The 22,762-nt window shown below is 48.0% G+C and overlaps 1 protein-coding gene across 2 annotated transcripts in view; it reads left to right on the top strand.

Annotated features, from left to right (window-relative positions):
- Positions 1-7,564: 7,564 nt before the first annotated feature.
- OSBPL3 (oxysterol binding protein like 3) overlaps positions 7,565-22,762 on the top strand; it is a gene marked incomplete in the record, with an annotated part of 261,328 nt that continues 246,130 nt past the window's right edge. For both annotated transcript variants that reach the window (XM_077491306.1, XM_077491305.1), the window contains 1 exon segment: positions 7,565-7,777.

The raw sequence follows: 22,762 nt of genomic DNA, 5'->3' as shown, positions 1-22,762 counted from the left end.
TATGCTGAGCCTGTCAATTGCTAATGTCCACTGCAAGAACATTTCCAGGGATAAATCTACAAAGAAGAAAAATTTATTATATAGTAATTTACCGCTCTTTAGATGGCTGCATTTGTTTTCTATTTCTATTAGCTCATTTCTTTCATTTTCCACAGGTGATCCCGCCACACATCTTGTCCTAGGGTGACAACTGTACCGTACCTATAAAGGAGCAGTGTTATCTTTCTCCTCATCCCCACAATCTAATGCCGCGTACACACGAGTGGAATGTCTGACAGAAAAAATCCAACAGGAGTTTTTCATCGTATATTCTGATCGTGTGTATGCCTCATTGGACTTTTTATTTTGTAAATTCTGACGGCCATAGAAATAGAACATATTTCCGGATGAACCAATTCCTATCGGGAAAACCGCTCGTCTGTATGCTGTTCCGACAGACCAAAAACGACGCATGCTCTGAAGCAAGTACGAGACAGAAGCTATTGTCTACTGGCCATTGAACTTCCTTTTTCTAGTCCTGTCGCACGTGTTGTTCGTCACCACGTTCATGGCGGTCGGACTTTGGTGTGATCGTGTGTATGCAAGACAGTTTCAGCGCAACTCCATTGGAAAAACCATCAGAGTTTATTCCGACGGGAAAACCGGTCGTGTGTACGCGGCTTAAGAGGAAAGACGTTCTATAGTTCAGAGCAGTGTTTCTCAACACGCCCCCAACAGACCATGATTTCAGGATTTCCATTATTTTGCACAGGTGATTTGATCAGTTTCACTGCCTTAGTAATTACCACAGCTGTTTCATCTGAGGGAAATTCTGCAAACATGACCTTTTGGGGCGCCTTGAGGACTAGAGTGGAGAAACCCTGCTTCAGAGAACTAAGGCCCCATTCACACTGACGTATTCTGAACATATGTACATTTATTTACATATTGTTGTGCAGGGCAGTCCATTCATTTCAATAGGCTACCCTATGTGCAACAAATGTGGCATAGCTCAAGCACCTTTGTGGCATAGCTCAATAGTTTTGCCACATTTGTTGCACATTTGTTTGCATGTCCACTTGCTGCATTAAGGGTGCCATTAACAATGAATGATACTGCAAGCGCAACGCATATTTTTTGCACGTTTACAAAATGCTATTGTGTGCACAGTAAATATTTGGGGTTTTTGTATACACTATAGCAGTGATGGCAAACCTTGGCACCCCAGATGTTTTGGATCTACATTTCCCATGATGCTTAACTACACTGCAGAATGCACAAGCATCATGGGAAATGTAGTTACAAAACATCTGGGGTGCCAAGGTTCGCCATCGCTGCACTATAGGATTGTAACAGACCTGGGACACCTTCGGACACTCCAAATAATCTATAGTAATGTGTGGTGCACATAGTGCCCCCTCACTCTCCTGTCAAGACCTGTTCCGAGCGATATTCTTGTCTGAATAATGTGTCAGGGATTCAAGTGGACTGAAACCCGGACACATGATTCAAACCCCGTACTGTCTGGGTGAATCCCAGACTATCCAGGTGAATTCCAGACAGGTGGCAACCTTAGTTCATATATGCATTCAATTGCAGTTTTTAAATAAACTCTTACAAGGAGTAACACTGAGATACTATACGTGTCATCTTACAGCTAACCAAAGGCTAAAGCAATGATGTAAACATACTCCAGGGCATATCTATCAGTATCTTGGTATTAATTACCCAGGCAGTACCAATAAAGGAGTGGTAAAGGGGAAGAGGTGAGGAGGGGGGAGGGAGAGAGGGCAGGAAAAGAGGGGGAAGTAGGTATAAGGGTGGGGGGTCAAAGAAGAGGTACAGGAACCAGGAGGGGCAAGTGGGAGAGGGAGAGATTGGCTTACTTTACCTTTACATAGACTATCCCACCTTCTGTCTATCATGAATGCTGCTGCCACACTCATCCACCCTATCAACTGGTCAGTGTTTGTAATCCCACTCTGCCAATAACCTCCATTGACTTCCGCTCAGCCAATGAATAAAATTCTAAGGTCTCAGGTATGAATGGGGAGCAGGTGTGTTAAATTTGTTGTTATCGCTCTCACTGTCTCATACTGGTCACTGGAAGTTCAACATGGCACCTCATGGCAATGAGCTCTCTTAGGATCTAAAAAAAAGAATTGTCGCTCTACATAAAGATGGCCGAGGTTATAAGAAGATTGCCTAAACCCTGAAACTGGCATGCAGTATTCTGGAAACATTTGTGTAATTCAAAGCCCTCGTATATGAAAGCAAATTTCCCCATAAGAAATAATGGAAACTCAGATGAGATATAAGACCCCAAATCCCTCCTTTGCACTTAAAAGCATTCCAAACGCCAAGTTTGGCTATTTTGAATGCTGTAATTTTTTAAAAAATCGGGCACCTTTAAGTCTTCAGTAAATCGAAAGTGATGTCATGACATCGCTTCTGGGTTACTAGAGCCGAGACCTGATCAAAGCTGATTCTGGCTTCTTTCGGGTCCCCGGCCAGCCAGCGGACATTCCAGCTGGTTACTCAGGCCTCTTGGTGGGACAGGAGAGCCCGGGCGAGCCATGGAAGGCAGCGGAAGGGGGGAGTCCCCTCCCACTGCTTGGGGATAACAGCCGAGTGGCTTCTTAGTAGCATCGGTTGTTATCCCAAGAAAGCCAACCCCCGACTCTACAAAAATATCCGCAGGCCGAGTGCATGAGAATTCATTGTGTGCACCGGACATTTAGAGGAGGCGGGCTCGGTGGGGCCTGCGGGCCGTAGACTGCTGACCCTAGTCTATGTGGACAGCTTTACCCCAGATAATGCACCACTTCACCCAGACAATTGTTGCAATTACAAATATTTAGGCGTTCTCATGTTTCTCTCTGTTTGTATTCGTAAAAAGTGGAGAAACAAAAAGTCAAATCTGACACATTCCACACAAAACTCCAAAAATGGACTGGAAAAAGTTATTGCACCCTCAATTTATTATTTGGTAGCACATCCCTTGGAAAAAATAACTGAAATCAATCGCTTCCAGTAACCATCAATGAGTTACACCTCCCTACTGGAATTTTTGACCGCTCGTTCGCCAACTGCTCCAGGTCTCTCAGTTTGGAAGGGTTCTTTTTCCAAACTACTGTTTTGAGATCTCTCCACAGGTGCTCTATAGGATTTAGATCTGGACTCATTGCTAGCAAGTTCAGTACTCTCCAGCACTTTTTTTTAAACCATTTCTGGTTGATTTTTGATATATGCTTTGGGTCATTGTCCTGTTGTAAGACCAACGACCTCTGATGGAGACCCAACTTTCTGACACTGGGCCCTACATTGCACCCAAGAATTCTTTGGTAGTCTTCAGATTTCATAATGCCATGCACACAGTCAAGACATCCAGTGCCTGAAGCAGCAAAGCAACCTCAAAACATCAGTGAACCTCCACCATGTTTGACTGTAGGGACAGTATTGTTTTCTTTAAGGCTAGGTTCACATTGCAGCAATGCGGGAACGCCGCGAATCCGCTGCGGGTTCCCGCATCGCATGCCTCCCGGCAGCAGTTCACACTGCCCTATGCGAACTGCTGGGAGTGTCAGTGAAACGTTAATGACACCCCCAGATCAGTTCGCATATCGCAGTGCGATCTGCAAACTCGGACAGGAATCGGATCGCATGGTGTGAACAACCATGCGATCCGATTCTGCTGCGGACCAAAAAAAGGGTCCTGTGCGAGTTTGGGGCGGGTGCGATGCGAATTCAGCCATACTATCTGTATGGCTGAACTCGCATCGCACAGAGATCGGATGTGATTTGCACTGCAGTGCGGTGCGAATCACATCCGGTTCTCGTAGCCGCAGCAGTGTGAACCCAGCCTAAAGGCCTCATTTCTTTTTCTGAAAACAATAGAATAATGGGTTTTACCAAAATACTGTAAATTTGGTTTGTCTGTCCACAGCACATTCTCCCAAAAAGGATTTTGGCTTCCTCAGGTGGGTTTGGGCAAACTCCAATCTGTCTTTTTTATGTTTCTATGTCAGCATTGGGGACCTCCTGGGTCTCCTACCATAGCGTCACTTTCATTCAGATGGTGACATATAGTGTGATCTGATACAGTTGTACCCTGTGCCTGAGGCTGGGTTCACACTTGAGAATGCAGCAGCTCACAGCGGTGCGTCTCCATTCACTGTTTCAGGTCTGATTTCAGCCTGAATTTTGGGCTAAATTTGGACCTGAAATGGACCAAAAGACGCACAGGGCTCCTGTGCAATTCGCACCGGAGCTACTGCGGAGATGTGTGAACCGGCTCCATAGAGAGCCGGTCACAATCTCCTGCTATGCGAATTGGATGCGGGGAAACCGACAGCCAATTCGCAATAGTATGAACCCAGCCTAAAGATAAGCTTGAATTTTTTTGCGCAAAAGTTATAGCGTCTACAAAATAGTGGATATCTTTATGGCATTGTTATTATTATTTTTTTACTAGTAATGGTGGTGATCAGTGATTTTTAGTGGGGCTGCGACTATGGCGGTGGACAGATTGGACACTTTTTTGGGACCATTGACATTTATACAGCAATCAGAGCTAAAAATAGCCACTGATTACTGCCGCCATATAACAACAGCGGCAGGTCGGCAAGTAAAGTGCATGCGCCAGCGATGTCACTGGCTGCATTACCAGTAAATCTCTCCTATATGGTGCTCGGTTAGGAGATATTTACAGTATCCAGAGCCGGTACTACCACTAGGCAAACTAGGCAGCCGCCTAGGGCGCACTGCTGCCTAGGGCACCTGGCCATTGGTGTTCCTACTCTCTCCTCAGCATCAGCAGGCAGCCGCTGCTCCAATTGCACATAGTGTCAGAGGAGCAGCGGTGGCAGAGGAATGTGTCTGTGTCCTGATTCCTGAAAGAATGGAAGCAAGCAAACATTCATTGATGGGCACTTGTAGGCTGCATTGATGGGCACTGGTGAGGCTGCATTAACCACTTAAGCCCCAAACCATTTGGCTGGCCAAAAACCAGACCACTTTTTGCGATTCGGCACTGCGTCGCTTCAACTGACAATTGCGCGGTCATGCAACTTGGCTCTCAAACAAAATTGATGCCCTTTTTCCCACAAATAGAGCTTTCTTTTGCTGGTATTTGTTCACCTCTGCGGTTTTTATTTTTTGGGCTATAAACAAGAAAAGCGACAATTTTGAAAAAAAAAAACACATTATTTTTAACTTTTTGCTATAATAAATATCCCCCAAAAATATATTAAAAAATGTTTTCCTCAATTTAGGCCAATACGTATTCTTCTACATATTTTTGGTAAAAAAAAACACAATAAGCGTATATTGATTGGTTTGCGCAAAAGTTATAGTGTCTACAAAATAGGGGATAGTTTTATGCCATTTTTATAATTTTTTTTGTATTAACTAGTAATTCCAGCGATCAGCAATTTTTATCATGACTGCGACATTATGGCGGACATGTCGGACAATTTTGACACATTTTTGGGACCACTGGCATTAATACAGCGATCAGTGCGATTAAAATTGCATTGATTACTGTAAAAATGTCACTGGCAGTGAAGGGGTTAAAACTAGGGGGCAGTGAAGGGGTTAATATGTATCCTAGGGAGTGTTCTAACTGAAGGGGACATGGGACTGTGCAGGGAAACGAACAGATCGCTGTTCAGACTCTGTATAGACAGACGATCTGTCAGTTCACTGCTCAGAGAACTGGAAACTGTGTGTTTACACACACAACTCCTGTTTCTCCGTGTGCCCCAAGTGATGGCGGGAGCCCGGTGGCGATCGAGACCGCCGGGCACTCGCATTGGCTCGGGGAGTGAGTTTATGCTACCGACGTAGCACAATGCAGATTTGCGCAGCCGAGCCATGCTGCTGCAGTACAACTGCGGCGGCTGGTCGGCATGCGGTTAATGGGCACTGGTAGTCTGCATTGATGAGTGCTGGTGAGGCAACGTTAATGGGCACTGGTAAGGCTGCATTAATGGGAACTGGTGAGGCTGCATTGATGGGCACTGGTAGGCTGCATTGATGGGCACTGGTGAGGCTGTATTTGATGGGCGCTTCATTAAAAAGGAGGGATATACATGGGCAGGGCAAAGGGGGTGGAGCCAATTGGGGGCGGCAAAGCCTAGGGTGTCAAAAATCCTTGCACCATCCCTGACAGCCTATATTTAAAGCGGATTTCCACCCAGCAGAATCTGTGGGTATTTATGCCACTTCCTGCAGGGCCCCCACTGCCTGCTGGGAAACACACGGATCCCAGAGACAGCAGGGACCGTCCTTATTGCGCATTGCTACTCGCGCATGTGCAGCAGGGAACCGGGAAGTGAAGCCGTAAGGCTTCAGTTCCTGATTCCCATTCCCAAGATGGCGGCCGCAGCACCAGAGAGCCGATTGATAGATTGGCTTCGGGTGCCGACATCGCGGGCGCACTGGACATGTAAGTGTCCATATTTTAAAAGTCAGCAGCTGCAGTATTTGTAGCTGCTGACTTTTATAAAAAAAAAAAAAAACGGCAGAACTCCCGCTTTAATCTTTATTATAGGCTTACCTATAGGTACAAATTATACATGGGAGTTTACTCCCACTTTAATCTCTGTTGACGGACTTGTAACCTTGAGATTGTCCATGCTTTCTCAAATCCTCAGACAATTCTTTGCTGCCATCTCCCTTCACCATGCTCCGTGTGGCATGCAGACACACAACAGAAAGGTTGAGTCAATTTTTCCACCATTTGAACTGGTTGCCGGGGGTGATTTCTAAATTATCAGCACCTGTTAATTGATACAGGTGAGTTTCATTACAAATTACAGGAGCATCACAAACTTGGAATGCAATTATTTCTTACAATTTTGAGAAGGTGCCAATAATTTTGTCCAGTCCATTGTAGAAGATTTGCGTGGAATGTGTCAGATTTGGGGAATTGTTTCTCACATTTTTTGTGTCATACAAATACAAACAAAAGAAATAAACATGACAATGCCTAGAAATCTGTAATTGCAACAATTATCTGGGCAAAGATGGTGTATTAGAAATGCAGGGGTGCCAAGATTTTTGCCCATGACTATATACATATATATATATATATATATATATATTTTTTTTTTTTTTTCTTTGCACATGTCAAACAGATATAAGAAAATACTTTCAATGGTATATTAGGCAGAAGAAAAGCTGTGTGAGCTGGAAGTATGTGGATGATCATGGCAGCCATGAAAGCAGTATTTTCCGGTGAGGAATGCAGCCATGACCCAGGTCTCCTCCACTGATCAGTGTGACATTTGTCAGACGTGCCCCGCCATGTCTCCTATGAGATCACTCGGGGATGTGACATGTCACAGATAATAAGAGGGCACTGGGGAGGAGCCCCGTCCGTAGTGATCACAGCGCACACCGGGCGGTACGACACACACCCCGATCACCGGCAGCGCTCTCCCACACCAAACCACAACGCCTCGGACAAAGCTCCGCCCACGTCCACGCCTTCTCCCTGACATCACTCACCTCCCTGAACTCAATCCGCTCTAACGTGCCTGTCAATTCCCCAGGAAGACCCCGCCCCCCGCCCAGTGGGAGGAGTGTGCCCGGGAGCGGAGTGTACGGGGAAGTTGCGGCGGAGGTCTGGTGTCAGTAGTGTGTAGAAGAAGTGGAGGAGGTGTCCGCTGTGCGCTGCCAGTTTCCTGTACACCTCGGTCTGTACACTGAGTAGTGTGCACATGGAGCGCCTCCTGTGACTCTGTCCTCTGTAACTCGGCAACCCAAAGGAGATTACATGGCGCGGCTGTGACAGGTAGGAATTAGAGCTGTCATCGGGAGAGCGATCTGTGTACAGGGCAGCCGAGGGGACACCGGGCGGGTGTAGAGGGCTCATTACTCAGATTACCATGTGCTGTGCGGAGAGGAAGACCGGCTACTGACAGATTAGTACATGTGTGATCTGCAGACTGGCATCCGCTTTACCTTATGTACACCGGGGGTCAGCGCTGATCATCGGGGACACGGGGGGTCAGCGCTGATCATCAGGGACACCGGGGGGTCAGCGCTGATCATCGGGGACACCGGGGGGTCAGCGCTGATCATCGGGGACACCGGGGGGTCAGCACTGATCATCGGGGACACGGGAGGGTCAGCACTGATCATCGGGGACACGGGAGGGTCAGCGCTGATCATCGGGGACACCGGGGGGTCAGCGCTGATCATCGGGGACACCGGAGGGTCAGCGCTGATCATCGGGTTCACCGGGGGGTCAGCGCTGATCATCGGGGACACCGGGGGTCAGCGCTGATCATCGGGGACACCGGGGGCTCAGCGCTGATCATCTGGGACACCGGGGGGTCATCGCTGATCATCGGGGACACGGGGGGGTCATCGCTGATCATCGGGGACACCGGGGGGTCAGCACTGATCATCGGGGACACCGGGGGGTCAGCACTGATCATCGGGGACACCGGGGGGTCAGCACTGATCATCGGGGACACCGGGGGGTCAGCACTGATCATCGGGGACACCGGGGGGTCAGCACTGATCATCGAGGACACCGGGGGGTCAGCACTGATCATCGGGGACACCGGGGGGGTCAGCACTGATCATCGGGGACACCGGGGGGTCAGCACTGATCATCGGGGACACCGGGGGGTCAGCACTGATCTTCGGGGACACTGGGGGGTCAGCACTGATCATCGGGGACACTGGGGGGTCAGCACTGATCATCGGGGACACCGGAGAGTCAGCACTGATCATCGGGGACACCGGAGGGTCAGCGCTGATCATCGGGGACACCGGGGGTCAGCGCTGATCATCGGGGACACCGGGGGCTCAGCGCTGATCATCGGGGACACGGGGGGGTCATCGCTGATCATCGGGGACACGGGGGGGTCATCGCTGATCATCGGGGACACCGGGGGGTCAGCACTGATCATCGGGGACACCGGGGGGTCAGCACTGATCATCGGGGACACCGGGGGGTCAGCACTGATCATCGGGGACACCGGGGGGTCAGCACTGATCATCGGGGACACCGGGGGGGTCAGCACTGATCATCGGGGACACCGGGGGGTCAGCACTGATCATCGGGGACACCGGGGGGTCAGCACTGATCTTCGGGGACACTGGGGGGTCAGCACTGATCATCGGGGACACCGGAGAGTCAGCACTGATCATCGGGGACACCGGAGGGTCAGCGCTGATCATCGGGGACACCGGAGAGTCAGCACTGATCATCGGGGACACGGGGTCAGCGCTGATCATCGGGGACACGGGGTCAGCGCTGATCATTGGGGACACCGGGGATCAGCACTGGACACCGTGGGTCAGCACTGATCACCGGGGACACCAGGGGGTCAGCACTGATCACCGGGGACACCAGGGTCACCACTAATAATCGGGGACACCTGGGGCCACCACTGGTCATCAGGGACAATTGGGGTCACTACTGTACATCAGAGACACCTGAGATCCACTGATCATTGGGAGAACCCAGGACCACCACCACTGATTGTCGGGGACACTCAGGAACACCACAGATTGTCGGGGTCACCACAGATTGTCGGGGTCACCACAGATTGTTGGGGGCACTTGGGGTCATCAAAGGGACATCCGGGGTCACCACTGATCATCAGGAAAGATTGTGGCACAGTAATGTTTTTATGACTAGTCCTCGGAATGAGATGTAGTATGTATTTACACAGCACAGTACACAAAATATTCTGGTGATCTGGTTCTAAGGTTTACGTAAAAATACTTATTCAGAGCTGAAATATCAACATGGGAGAGCAACAGGGCCCACAAGACCAGGGGACCCACATCTGTCCGGTTATACTGAGATTTGTGTAGGGAGTAATAGCATTTGGCCAATACATTGACATGAAGGAAATTTGAATATACACTGATACACTTAACATTATGGCCACCCACCTGATATTAGGTAGGTCCCCCACTAGACACCTGAAGGTGTGCTGTCATATCTGGCACCAAGCCGTCATTAGCAGATCAATGCCTCTTCTAGCTTGTCTTCTTCCCATATTGTATCCTGATGCCATCTCTTCCCCAGGTAAGCAACGCACACGTACCCAGACATCCACATGATCCAAAAGAAAACCTGACTCATCAGAGCAGGCCACCTTTTCCCATTGCTCCACGGTCCAGTTGTGATGCTATGTGCCCATTGTAGGCACTTTTGGCTGTGTACATGGGTCAGCATGGGCACCCTGACCAGTCTTTGTCTACGCAGCCCCATACACAATAAACTGCAATGCTCTGTGTGTTATGACACCTTTCTATCAGAACCAGAATTACCTTTTTTAGCAATTTGAGATACAGTAGCTCTTCTATTGGATCAGTATTCATGGGCCCCATCAGTGAGCCTTGGCCAGCCATGACCCTGTCACTGGTTTGTCAGTTTTCCTTCCTTGGAACACTTTTGGTAGATCCCACCCTTTGTAGACTGGTAATATCCCGCAAGAGCTGCAGTTTTGGAGATGCTCTGACCCAGTCGTTTCACCATTACAATTTAGCCCTCAAATCCTTACATTCGTCAATTTTTCTGCTTTCAACACAACAACTTCAGGTACAACATGTTCACTTGCTGCCTAATATATCTCATGCATTTTCAGATGCCACTGTAACAAGATAAGCAGAGCCACTGGCAATGATGTTCTTAGCTGTCTGTAAGAATGGCATTCTGACTACCAATGTAAGGTCTCATTCAGATGGGTGAATAGGCTCGCCAGCACACTGTGCTATGGCTGCATACAAACTGGGTGATTAGCTGTGGAAAGAAACGCAGTCCCCGGCTGTGAACTACAGTGGAACAATGAGATGTCACCAGCACTCCATTACAAACATACTTTTTTTTTTTTTTTCTTGTGCAATGTCACATCAGTCAAGTTCGTAAGCCAGTGTTTACGGGATGTGCGATGTCGGTACCCAGAAGGGCTGGGAAACAAATGCCATTCCTGCCTAGACGAGGATTCAGGAAGTGAATATCTCATCCATGCCTAGACAATAATCTGGGAAGTGCAGGGGAAAGTTCCCAGAAATATAGTAAAAAAAAAAAAAAACCAAATGTTTTGAGAGGAGGAGGTAGGAGTGAAATGACTGAAAGCAGATAGAAAGGGTGCTACATTAAATTGCTTTGAAATGGAAAAGCCAGGTCCAAGGTGACATAGTCTGCATCTAGGCTCAGTCAGAGCCCCAAATCCCATGTTACTATTCGGGTGAGCATTACATGTGGACAGTACAGCACCGGTCTGTGATTTGTACGGGGTACAAATCTGGCCATCGCTGTTCACACAGAATATGCAGGAAGATAGGTAGGTTCTCTGTGGACTTCCCATCCGTTGGTGTATAGCACATGTGTCGAACGCAAGGCCCAAGGGCCAAATCTCATTTCATATGGCCCTTACACCCGCTCTGTATGTATCGCACCCCTGTACTCTGCGCTCTGTACGTGTCGCACCCCTGTACGCTGCGCTCTGTACGTGTCGCACCCCTGTACGCTGCGCTCTGTACGTGTCGCACCCCTGTACGCTGCGCTCTGTACGCGTCGCACCCCTGTACGCTGCGCTCTGTACGCGTCGCACCCCTGTACTCTGCGCTCTGCACGCGTCGCACCCCTGTACTCTGCGCTCTGCACGCGTCGCACCCCTGTACTCTGCGCTCTGCACGCGTCGCACCCCTGTACTCTGCGCTCTGCACGCGTCGCACCCCTGTACTCTGCGCTCTGCACGCGTCGCACCCCTGTACTCTGCGCTCTGCACGCGTCGCACCCCTGTACTCTGCGCTCTGCACGCGTCGCACCCCTGTACTCTGCGCTCTGCACGCGTCGCACCCCTGTACTCTGCGCTCTGCACGCGTCGCACCCCTGTACTCTGCGCTCTGCACGCGTCGCACCCCTGTACTCTGCGCTCTGCACGCGTCGCACCCCTGTACGCTGCGCTCTGTATGCGTCGCACCCCTGTACGCGTCACACCCCTGTACGCTGCGCTCTGTACGCGTCGCACCCCTGTACTCTGCGCTCTGTACGCGTCGCACCCCTGTACTCTGCGCTCTGTACGCGTCGCACCCCTGTACTCTGCGCTCTGTACGCGTCGCACCCCTGTACTCTGCGCTCTGTACGCGTCGCACCCCTGTACTCTGCGCTCTGTCCGCGTCGCACCCCTGTACTCTGCGCTCTGTCCGCGTCGCACCCCTGTACTCTGCGCTCTGTACGCGTCGCACCCCTGTACTCTGCGCTCTGTACGCGTCGCACCCCTGTACTCTGCGCTCTGTACGCGTCGCACCCCTGTACTCTGCGCTCTGTAGGCGTCGCACCCCTGTACTCTGCGCTCTGTACGCGTCGCACCCCTGTACTCTGCGCTCTGTACGCGTCGCACCCCTGTACTCTGCGCTCTGTACGCGTCGCACCCCTGTACTCTGCGCTCTGTACGCGCCGCACCCCTGTACTCTGCGCTCTGTACGCGCCGCACCCCTGTACTCTGCGCTCTGTACGCGCCGCACCCCTGTACTCTGCGCTCTGTACGCGCCGCACCCCTGGACTCTGCGCTCTGTACGCGCCGCACCCCTGGACTCTGCGCTCTGTACGCGCCGCACCCCTGTACTCTGCGCTCTGTACGCGCCGCACCCCTGTACTCTGCGCTCTGTACGCGCCGCACCCCTGTACTCTGCGCTCTGTACGCGCCGCACCCCTGTACTCTGCGCTCTGTACGCGCCGCACCCCTGTACTCTGCGCTCTGTACGCGCCGCACCCCTGTACTCTGCCCTCTGTACGCGCCGCACCCCTGTACTCTGCCCTCTGTACGCGCCGCACCCCTGTACTCTGCCCTCTGTACGCGCCGCACCCCTGTACTCTGCCCTCTGTACGCGCCGCACCCCTGTACTCTGCCCTCTGTACGCGCCGCACCCCTGTACTCTGCCCTCTGTACGCGCCGCACCCCTGTACTCTGCCCTCTGTACGCGCCGCACCCCTGTACTCTGCCCTCTGTACGCGCCGCACCCCTGTACTCTGCCCTCTGTACGCGCCGCACCCCTGTACTCTGCCCTCTGTACGCGCCGCACCCCTGTACTCTGCCCTCTGTACGCGCCGCACCCCTGTACTCTGCCCTCTGTACGCAGCGAACCCCTGTACTCTGCCCTCTGTACGCAGCGAACCCCTGTACTCTGCCCTCTGTACGCAGCGAACCCCTGTACTCTGCCCTCTGTACGCAGCGAACCCCTGTACTCTGCCCTCTGTACGCAGCGAACCCCTGTACTCTGCCCTCTGTACGCATCGAACCCCTGTACTCTGCCCTCTGTACGCATCGAACCCCTGTACTCTGCCCTCTGTACGCATCGAACCCCTGTACTCTGCCCTCTGTACGCATCGAACCCCTGTACTCTGCCCTCTGTACGCATCGAACCCCTGTACTCTGCCCTCTGTACGCATCGAACCCCTGTACTCTGCCCTCTGTACGCATCGAACCCCTGTACTCTGCCCTCTGGTACGTAGCGAACCCCTGTACTCTGCCCTCTGGTACGTAGCGAACCCCTGTACTCTGCCCTCTGGTACGTAGCGAACCCCTGTACTCTGCCCTCTGGTACGTAGCGAACCCCTGTACTCTGCCCTCTGGTACGTAGCGAACCCCTGTACTCTGCCCTCTGGTACGTAGCGAACCCCTGTACTCTGCCCTCTGGTACGTAGCGAACCCCTGTACTCTGCCCTCTGGTACGTAGCGAACCCCTGTACTCTGCCCTCTGGTACGTAGCGAACCCCTGTACTCTGCCCTCTGGTACGTAGCGAACCCCTGTACTCTGCCCTCTGGTACGTAGCGAACCCCTGTACTCTGCCCTCTGGTACGTAGCGAACCCCTGTACTCTGCCCTCTGGTACGTAGCGAACCCCTGTACTCTGCCCTCTGGTACGTAGCGAACCCCTGTACTCTGCCCTCTGGTACGTAGCGAACCCCTGTACTCTGCCCTCTGGTACGTAGCGAACCCCTGTACTCTGCCCTCTGGTACGTAGCGAACCCCTGTACTCTGCCCTCTGGTACGTAGCGAACCCCTGTACTCTGCCCTCTGGTACGTAGCGAACCCCTGTACTCTGCCCTCTGGTACGTAGCGAACCCCTGTACTCTGCCCTCTGGTACGTAGCGAACCCCTGTACTCTGCCCTCTGGTACGTAGCGAACCCCTGTACTCTGCCCTCTGGTACGTAGCGAACCCCTGTACTCTGCCCTCTGGTACGTAGCGAACCCCTGTACTCTGCCGTCTGGTACGTAGCGAACCCCTGTACTCTGCCCTCTGGTTCGACAGCCGATCACGGTTTTTCGTATGACGAAAGCTGGATGTGCAGACTATAAAATTTTTGTCGTACAGGAACTCAGTGTCTGATTTTCATTTAATTTGTACGGTTTTCATCTGAAAAAAAATCGTAAGAGCAAGATTATGGCATGCTCAGAAACAAAAGAATACATACAAAACTAGTCAACACATTACGTCATACGAGAATTTTCGTGTGGTGAGTACCCTCTTCACTTTCAACATGAGACTATTATGCAACAAAAAACGGATGAACGGACGTTTGAAAATCTGATCGTGTGTACAAGGCTTTAGAAAGGCTGTTCCATATAATTGCTGTGAAATGGAATTGCTAGAGAAATTGCCTTTTGAGATGGAGCTTGGAGATCTAGAGGGCCCTTATTGGTTTTGCTAAGGGGTCCCGTTCTGGCTAGCGGTGACCCTTCACAAAATGCAGCAAGTTTGTTTCTAAAACTCGGTTGTTTTCAGCTTGCCTGAGCACACAGTATAGCCGAGCCGTAGCTCTTTCCCTCCAAGTCTTGTGTCATCGGTGAGGAAATGCTTTGCTGGCACTGGCTTGCAGCTTCACAGTACAGTATATCTTTGTATTATTTCCTAGATCAGCACAAGGCAAGGACTTGCCAGGTAATGAGCCTTCATTTATGGGAGGCTGGGACACTCGGGGTCAATCTGCTGGATGGGAACAGGCTTCCGCTCAGCACAGGACACGCTGCAGTTGTGTAAAACACTTTTATTTTGTGTTGGTAAAGTGTTGGCCTCCTCAGAGCTTGCAATCCATGCAGATGAACACATGAAGATAAATAGTATTTTATATACAGGATTGATAGAGAACCAACAGCTTGAGCAGCGCTTTACAAAAACGAAGACAGACAGTACAGTTACAATAAAATCCAGCATTGTTCATAGGAGCTTACAATCTAAAGTGGACCTGGGCCCACAAAGGACTGAGACAGTCAGTCATTTAGGAGATTCCTCCAATAATTTCGAGAATGCAGCTTATCGGTTCCCTTGGCACCAGGACCCTTCCATGTGACACCAGACAGATAAATCATGACAGCATGGGGACGTGTCTGCTTCCTAATGGCCTGGTAGAGTTAATGATGTTAAATGAAACCTGTCGTGAAAAATGGTGAGGCTGCCATTGCTGACCTCCTTCAACGAATTGCCTTGATGTCATACTGATCCAATGGCTTCAGTGCTTTCTGGGTTACTGACCTGGAATAAGCCTGCAGAACAAAAGTAAGAACTCAAGATATACAGAGGTATTTCGAGCAGTGGCTAAACAAGTTTTGAATGTCTATAACTAGCATTTTTCAAAGGGGATTGGAAGAGGCGGTGGTGTCATTGTTTGTTCTAGGTCAGTGACTCATAAAGTGCTGAAGCTAGGCCCTTGGCGTATTAAGGCAGTGGTCCGCAATGGCTACCTATATTTAAAATAGAAGTACTCTGTATGGGATTTGTGTTTATTTAAGGATCATACTTACATAGGTGGGTGCAGTATTGGTTCCCCGCCGCCTCTATCACTGAGAACTCTGAGCAGTGGCTCGCTGAGAAGCTGAGCTGGGTGCCGGTCCAGGCATGTGGACGGATCCCGACCATATGGTCACCATCTTTCCCAAGTCTGGACAAGCTCTGTAATGTCAGCCAACAGCGGGCTTCAGCTGATCACATGAAAAAAAGGCCGTTTATTGGCTCATCTCACCCTGACAGAGTGTGAAGACAGGAGAGCCAGTCGGCCGCATTTCCCCACAAGGGAGACGTGTATAGGTAATCGGGGCACTGATCATCAATGCCCTGATTACAATGCAGTGCCAACAGAGCCCATCGGTGAGGCCAATCTGTGCCCATCAGCAATGCCTAGCAATGCCTACCATTGCCCATCAGTGAGGCCAATCTGTGCCCATCAGTTATGCCTATCAATACCTACTATCATTGCCCATCAGTGCTGCATATTAGTGTCTCCTCATCAGTGCCACCCCATCAGTGCAGCCTGTAAGTGCCCATTAGTGCAGCCTCATCAGCGCACATCAGTGAAGGAGCAAAAATACTTGTGTACAAAATTTTCTGACAGAAACGAAAACTTTTTTTTTTTTTCAAAAAATGTTGGCTTTTTTTAGGTTTCTTTATATATAAAAAAAAACCCCAGTGGTGATTAAATACCACTAAAATAAAGCTCTATTTGTGTGAAGAAAATTATAAAAAATGAATTTGGGTGCAAAATTGGCCTGGGCAGGAAAGGGGTGAAAGTGCCCAGTATTGAGGTGGTTTAGGTAGTACAGGTCCCTTTTTAGGCTGGGTTCACCGTTCACCGTTTCAGGTCCGATTTCAGCATGAAATTCTGGAGACAGTCCAAAAGACGCACAGAGCCCCTGTGCCATTCACACTGGAGCCACTGCGGGAATGTGTTAACCCTTGGTGGCCAGTCACAATCTCCTTTTTATGTGAAACCCGCATCCAGTTTGCAATAGTGTGGACCTTATTTGGCCTAAACGGTTTCTAAAGTACAGCATTTCTGTATTTTTTAGGTCTTGTGTTAAGCCTGGCATAAATTAATCTTAGCTTGTTCAGCTGGATCCAGTTTAGATTTGATCCATCTATAGGCAGGCTGGTTGAACTGAAATCAATCCATGGATTGACTTTATAACAACCAGCCTTTCAAATGTTTATTTTTTATTTTTTTTGTATGCGATCACTGCTAGCGTCTATAGCCACCAGCAGTGATTACGGTGTTCTGCCAGCAGGGAAAGCTCTCCAGAGCAAAAAGATCCTCTACAAGCAACAATGGATCCCTAAAACACTACAACCCCCAGCTACAATAGATCCTCAGCAGTCAGCATCAGTAGACCCTCCAACACACCCCAGCACCCCTTGCCATTACATACATTCTGGAGGAACCAGAACTTCGTTCCCTCTGAAAAAAAGTCCTGGTTTTATATGTGTTTATGTGCGTCACAGTGCAAAAAATCAGAAATGCTGGATATTTCTGCCCAGCTCTGCACTGCACATGACACCAGCTTTTTGTTGTGACCATGGCACAATTGTTTTCTGTGTGGCCTTGCAGAAACCTGTGTTTTTCCGGAGTGAACGAGTCCTTTGCAGACTTTTTTGTTTTGATGTACCTGGGATATATTTGAACTGTAAGTTCGGTTGGGGATTTAACAGCACTGATTTAGGAACAGACTAAAATCTGTAAATCTGCCTGGATAAAATCTATGCGATAACAAACCGTTTCCTACCTGTGATCGTTGTACATCTAATCACATCTTACAACAGTCTTCTGCTCCTAGATGTGGAGCTCACATATTTAGTGCAGATACTTTACTGGCACTTTACACATAGATTCATTGAATGTACACTAAAGCTGGCCATACATGGTAGAATTTTCAAAATAATTTTTTTGTGAAAATCAGAAAATGTGTGCGTTTTTGTGATCCGATGATGACCCAATTGATTTAGGAATTCGGCCAACAAAGCCTTCAATTTCACATAATGTTGCTACAGAAAATTTTTGTGGCCGGGAATCTTCTTTTTTTTTTTTTTTCCAGGAATTTTCTTTTCTTGCACATGCGCATTTCTTTTTCGATTACATTCCTCTCAGGATTCTCCCTCCTTTGATTAGAAAATGGTTTGTTTAAAAAAAAAAATTTCCGACATGTCCGATTACTTAAATTGTATTGCCGCACGAAAATCGGCTAATGGTGCGAAATACGAACGAAAATTCTTTGATAAGATTTTCGAAATTCGACCCATGTATGGCCTGCCTAAGGCTCGGTTCACAATGCTGCGACTTGGGATCTGACTTGTGAAGACCCCCAAGTCGTGTGACGTGAAATCCTATGTTGGTCAATGACAGCTGTCTCAATTGGCACTACTGAAGTTGTTCCGACTTCAGAAAAGGTTCCTGTACTACTTTAAGGCGACTTCTATGCTCTTTTAGTCTATACTTCTTCAAAGTAGTACTCAAGTCATCAGGAAGTCGCCTGGCAAAGTTGCACGGCAAGTCGCTCGACTTTCAGGTTACGCCAGTCTGAACTGAGCCTAAAGCCTCTTATAAACGATCAGAATATCAGACAAATAATTTTTTTTTATTTTTTTTTTGCCTACTAGTCTCATATCGAAACCCAGTAGGTTAATAAAGTCATGAAAATTCTTGTACGGCAGAATACAACTTCGGAGGTGATGTCTTGTATTCTTTTCCGAGCATGCATGGTCTTGGTCATACAGATTTAAAAAAAATTTCCCCCGTACAAATACAATACTAATTACACAAAAATCATTCCTTCTGGTATTGTACGAGAAAAAATGTTTGTGTTCTTTCCTTTGGATATTTTTGCATTAACTGTCGTGATTGGGTCTCGAAAGCTGTGTGCTAACGAGCAGATTATCGGACGATGGCTCCGAAATCTGTATTTTTTCATCCAATTTTCTGATTGTGTGTACTAGGCTTTAGGATGACCAAGCTCAATTGTAGTCTGTCATTTAATGCCATCATTAGGAACCAAAAATCTGTCTGAATGGAAACTAGTGACTGGGTTGTATCTAGGGAATGATTCTGCATAAGGTGCTGTCTCTGGTTTTGTCTCATTACTTCTGATGTGAACAAGATCTTCAGTCAGCAAATGTTTTTTGAGTAGACTTCTAGGTCTGACAGTGCATGTCTGTGCTTTGAGCAGACATCTTTATTTCTGGGAAATGGGAGAGATTGGTTATGTGACGCTTTCACAGATCTCTGCTGTTTTCCGGACGCCTGTGTGAATGAGGCCTAACTATTTATTGCTTGAGATGTACACTTGCCAGCCACTTTAGTAGGTACACCTTGCTAGTACCGGGTTGGACCCCTTTTGCCTTCATAACTGCCTTAGTTCTTCATGGCATAGATTCAACAAGGTGTTGAAAACATTCCTCAGAGATTTTGGTTCATATTGACATGATGGCATCACGCAGTTACTGCAGATTTGTTGGCTGCCCATCCATGATGTGAATCTCCACCAGATCCCAAAGGCGCTCTATTGGATTGAGATTTGGTGACTGTGGAGGCCATTGGAGTACAGTGACCTCATTGTCATGTTCGAGAAACTAGTGGTGAGATAATTTGAGCTTTGTGACATCGTGCATTATCCTGCTAGAAGGAGCCATCAGAAGATGGGTACACTGAAGTCATAAAGGGATGGGCATGGTCATCAACAATACTCAGGTAGGCTGTAGCATTTAAACCAGCCTTTCTCAACCTTTTTAGTCCAGGGGAACCCTTAAAATTATTTTCAGGTCTCAGGGAACCCCTGATAAAACCCATTAATTCGGGGGTCAGTGGGAACAATGCCCTCTACTTTGGTGGTCAGTGTAAGAATAAGTGAGTGAGTGAATTTTTATGTACAGGGCAATTGTCTGATGTGCAGAATTCTGGCACTTTTGGCAGCCTCCTGTTATGTACCAGGCTCATACATGTACATGGGAAATCCCCCATCACCGAGAACACTGGCACAGAATAGGATGTTGTAACGGGATATGCTGCAGGATTCTAAAGCTGTTGACAGGAGAATTAAGGGCATAGATGTAAAATACTATTTAGTGATGCATCGAAATGAAAATTCTGGACCGAAACTGAACATTCAGAACCCACTTGGCTGAAAACTGAAATTGAGTTTTTATTTATTTTTTTTGTATTGTATTTGATTTTTTAATGTTTTTTTTTTTAAAGCACTTTTGCGTTTAAAAAAAAAAAAAAAGCTCAAGAAAAATGCATCCCTTTTTTAAATTCTATGTATGTCTTCACACCAGTCTGTTGCACTTCCGTTGGCAAATTTTTGGTGCATATTTGGTCAGTTAAGAACATGCACCTCGCCATTGAAATTTTTAAGTTGCATGACCTATGAAAAACACACCGTAAACATGGTGGAATCACAGAAAAATCTTGTGGAGATTTCAGCAAACTTGCATGTGTTTTTCAGGGGCCATTATTGGCACTTTTTTCTTCTTTTTTTTTTTTTTTTATTTTTTTTTTCTGCAAAACTCTGATAACCCTATTTTCATTTAATTTCATTTTTATAATTTTGAGTGCCTGATTATATCGGTGCTTCCCTACTATTTGTTTAAGATTTTCTTCAACTGTATTTAGCCAGCTGAATATTTTGTAAGAGTGGGAAACAGGTAGAACTTTTGTCAAATAGTTTTTAATAGGAGATTTTTGGTGAACAGGGGACAGAATATTAGCGGAAAGTCTTCTAATGGGGATGCGGAACAACCTGACGAAGGTTCTAAGCCTTCCTCATTCAATAAAAATGTGTTCTTATTGCTGTGTCCCTGTTGGAAAACTTTCCCTTTCTTCTCCTTTTCCTGTAAATATCTAGAGCTGGTGTGGAGTTCCTCTTTTTAGTCTCTTTACGTGCCCATCCTCCCGTAAGCTTGATGTTTGATAGCCTGTCTGTAGGGGTGGCACTGGTAACCTAGATATTTATGGGATCCTTTCTGTGGGGGTAAATGTTTCATTGACCAAGCTAAAAGTTTCCAGGTAACATCAAGTTACGGCAGAGATAAGATTATCCGAGTGTCTATTTCAGTGGTTGGTTTATTTCCGAAATTCCAATGGCTGTTCGATGTTTAAGTTGGGAATAACCAGCGGGTGGTTTCCATCTCCAGGCACATGATGTACAGGTTCATTGCATATTCCATCTCCTGGGACATGATTTACAGGTATAATACATATTCCATCTCCGTTTAAACCATAACCCATACTAATGTACTACACACAGTCTCTGATGATGAAGAAGTGCAGTCTGCTATTGACAACTTCAGAGACCTCTGTCTTTCCTATCTCTGCATCTGAGTGCATGGTTAATTGGAGAGTGAGCTCTAAATGGATGGAAACTAGATTTAATATTTATGAGGGTATGTACTGAGCACTTCGAGGTCACTGTTTTCTCAATGTGCTCTGTTGCATGATGAACTAAGTTGCTTTCCCTTGATGTCAATGACCTAGTGTACTGGTGATGTTTGGGGCCTGGCCTCGATCAAGAATCGCTTGGCTGACGTTTTTTTTTTCAATTATGTGGTGCTCATACACAGGCAGTTGAATACAGTTGGTATACATACGTGGAAAGCATTTCACCTCTGCAGAGATGTGTAATTCATTCACCCCTGCCAGACAGTATAGCCAGATCCCTGACTTCACTCTTCAGTTAAAACCATACAGCTTGGTCAGTGACCCAGCCTATGACTGCAGCACACTGATAATGTTATCACTCTTCTCTCTCAGCTTATTACTGAATTCTGTGATTTACCTAACTAGTCTTATGCCGCTTACACACGATCGGAATTCCGGCCAGCATAGACAGATGAGAGCTTTTCATCGGAAAATGCGACCGTGTGTATGCTCCATCGGAATTTAGCTACCAAATTTCCGCCAGCCAAAAAATTGATAGCATGTTCTCGAATTTCCCGAAGGAAAAATTTTCTATCGGTAATTCCGATCGTGTGTATGCGATTCCGACACGCCAAAAATCACACATGCTCAGATTCAACTACGAGACAGAAGCTATTGGCTACTGGCTATTGAACTTCCTTTTTCTAGTCACGTCGTACGTGTTGTACGTCACCGCATTATAAATGATCGGAATTTGATGTGACCGTGTGTAGGCAAGACAGCTTGAGCCGAATTCCGTCGGAAAAACCATCAGAGCTTTTTCCGACGAGAATTCCGATCGTGTGTACGCGGCATTAGAAGTGCTTCCTCTGCTAAGCGTGGTAGGTTACCTTTTCTTAACCTATGACTGGGTAGTGAAGCCACACACTGATAATGTCGTCATTTTACTCTCTCTGCATATTTCTTAATGTAAAATTCTGAGTTCACCTAAGTGGTCTAAGGGTTAGGTTCACATATGTCTGGCCGCGGTTTAACTTCGATTCAGTTCCATTGTGACATCCAGCAGCCGCTGCAGGGGAGAGGGGGGAGCGCCAATAATGGATGGGCTGCAGTAAGCCTATGGGTGATATCACCGCTCTCAGGCATTGCCAGCAGAAGTTTGAGTGCTCATCCCTTTTCCCCTGCAGCTGGTGCTGGCTAGCAAAGGGGAGATCACGTGACCAAACCGGAGCTGGCTGAAAATGGGTAGGTATATACATAGGTTAGTCAGAATATGTGTTAGGAGGGGGAAAGGAGCGTTTTTAAGATTAGTTGGATAAAACCCAGAATTCTACTTAAAGTGGTTGTAAACCCACTTTGAAAAAAATAAACTAAAATAACACCTTCAAGACAAAGGCATAATGAGTTAGTATACATAGCATACTAGCTTATTATGTAATACTCACCTGAGATCGAAGCCCTCAGTGCGGTGCCTTGTACACAGCACCAGCCGGCGACATTTCTTACTTCCGGGTATCACTGCTCTGGCGCTGTGATTGGCCAGGGCCGCAATGACGTCACTCCTGCCCCGGTAACGGCACACTTGCTGAAGCAAATGGCACATACGTGCCATTGCTTCAGTGCGC

This window comes from Lithobates pipiens, unplaced genomic scaffold (assembly GCF_037356315.1).
Source record: "Lithobates pipiens isolate NorthernLeopardFrog02 unplaced genomic scaffold, aLitPip1_a1.2 Scaffold_19, whole genome shotgun sequence".
NCBI classification, from domain to species: domain Eukaryota; kingdom Metazoa; phylum Chordata; class Amphibia; order Anura; family Ranidae; genus Lithobates; species Lithobates pipiens.
The sequence above is the reverse complement of the archived record's forward strand: the minus strand, read 5'-3'. Positions and strand labels throughout refer to the sequence as shown.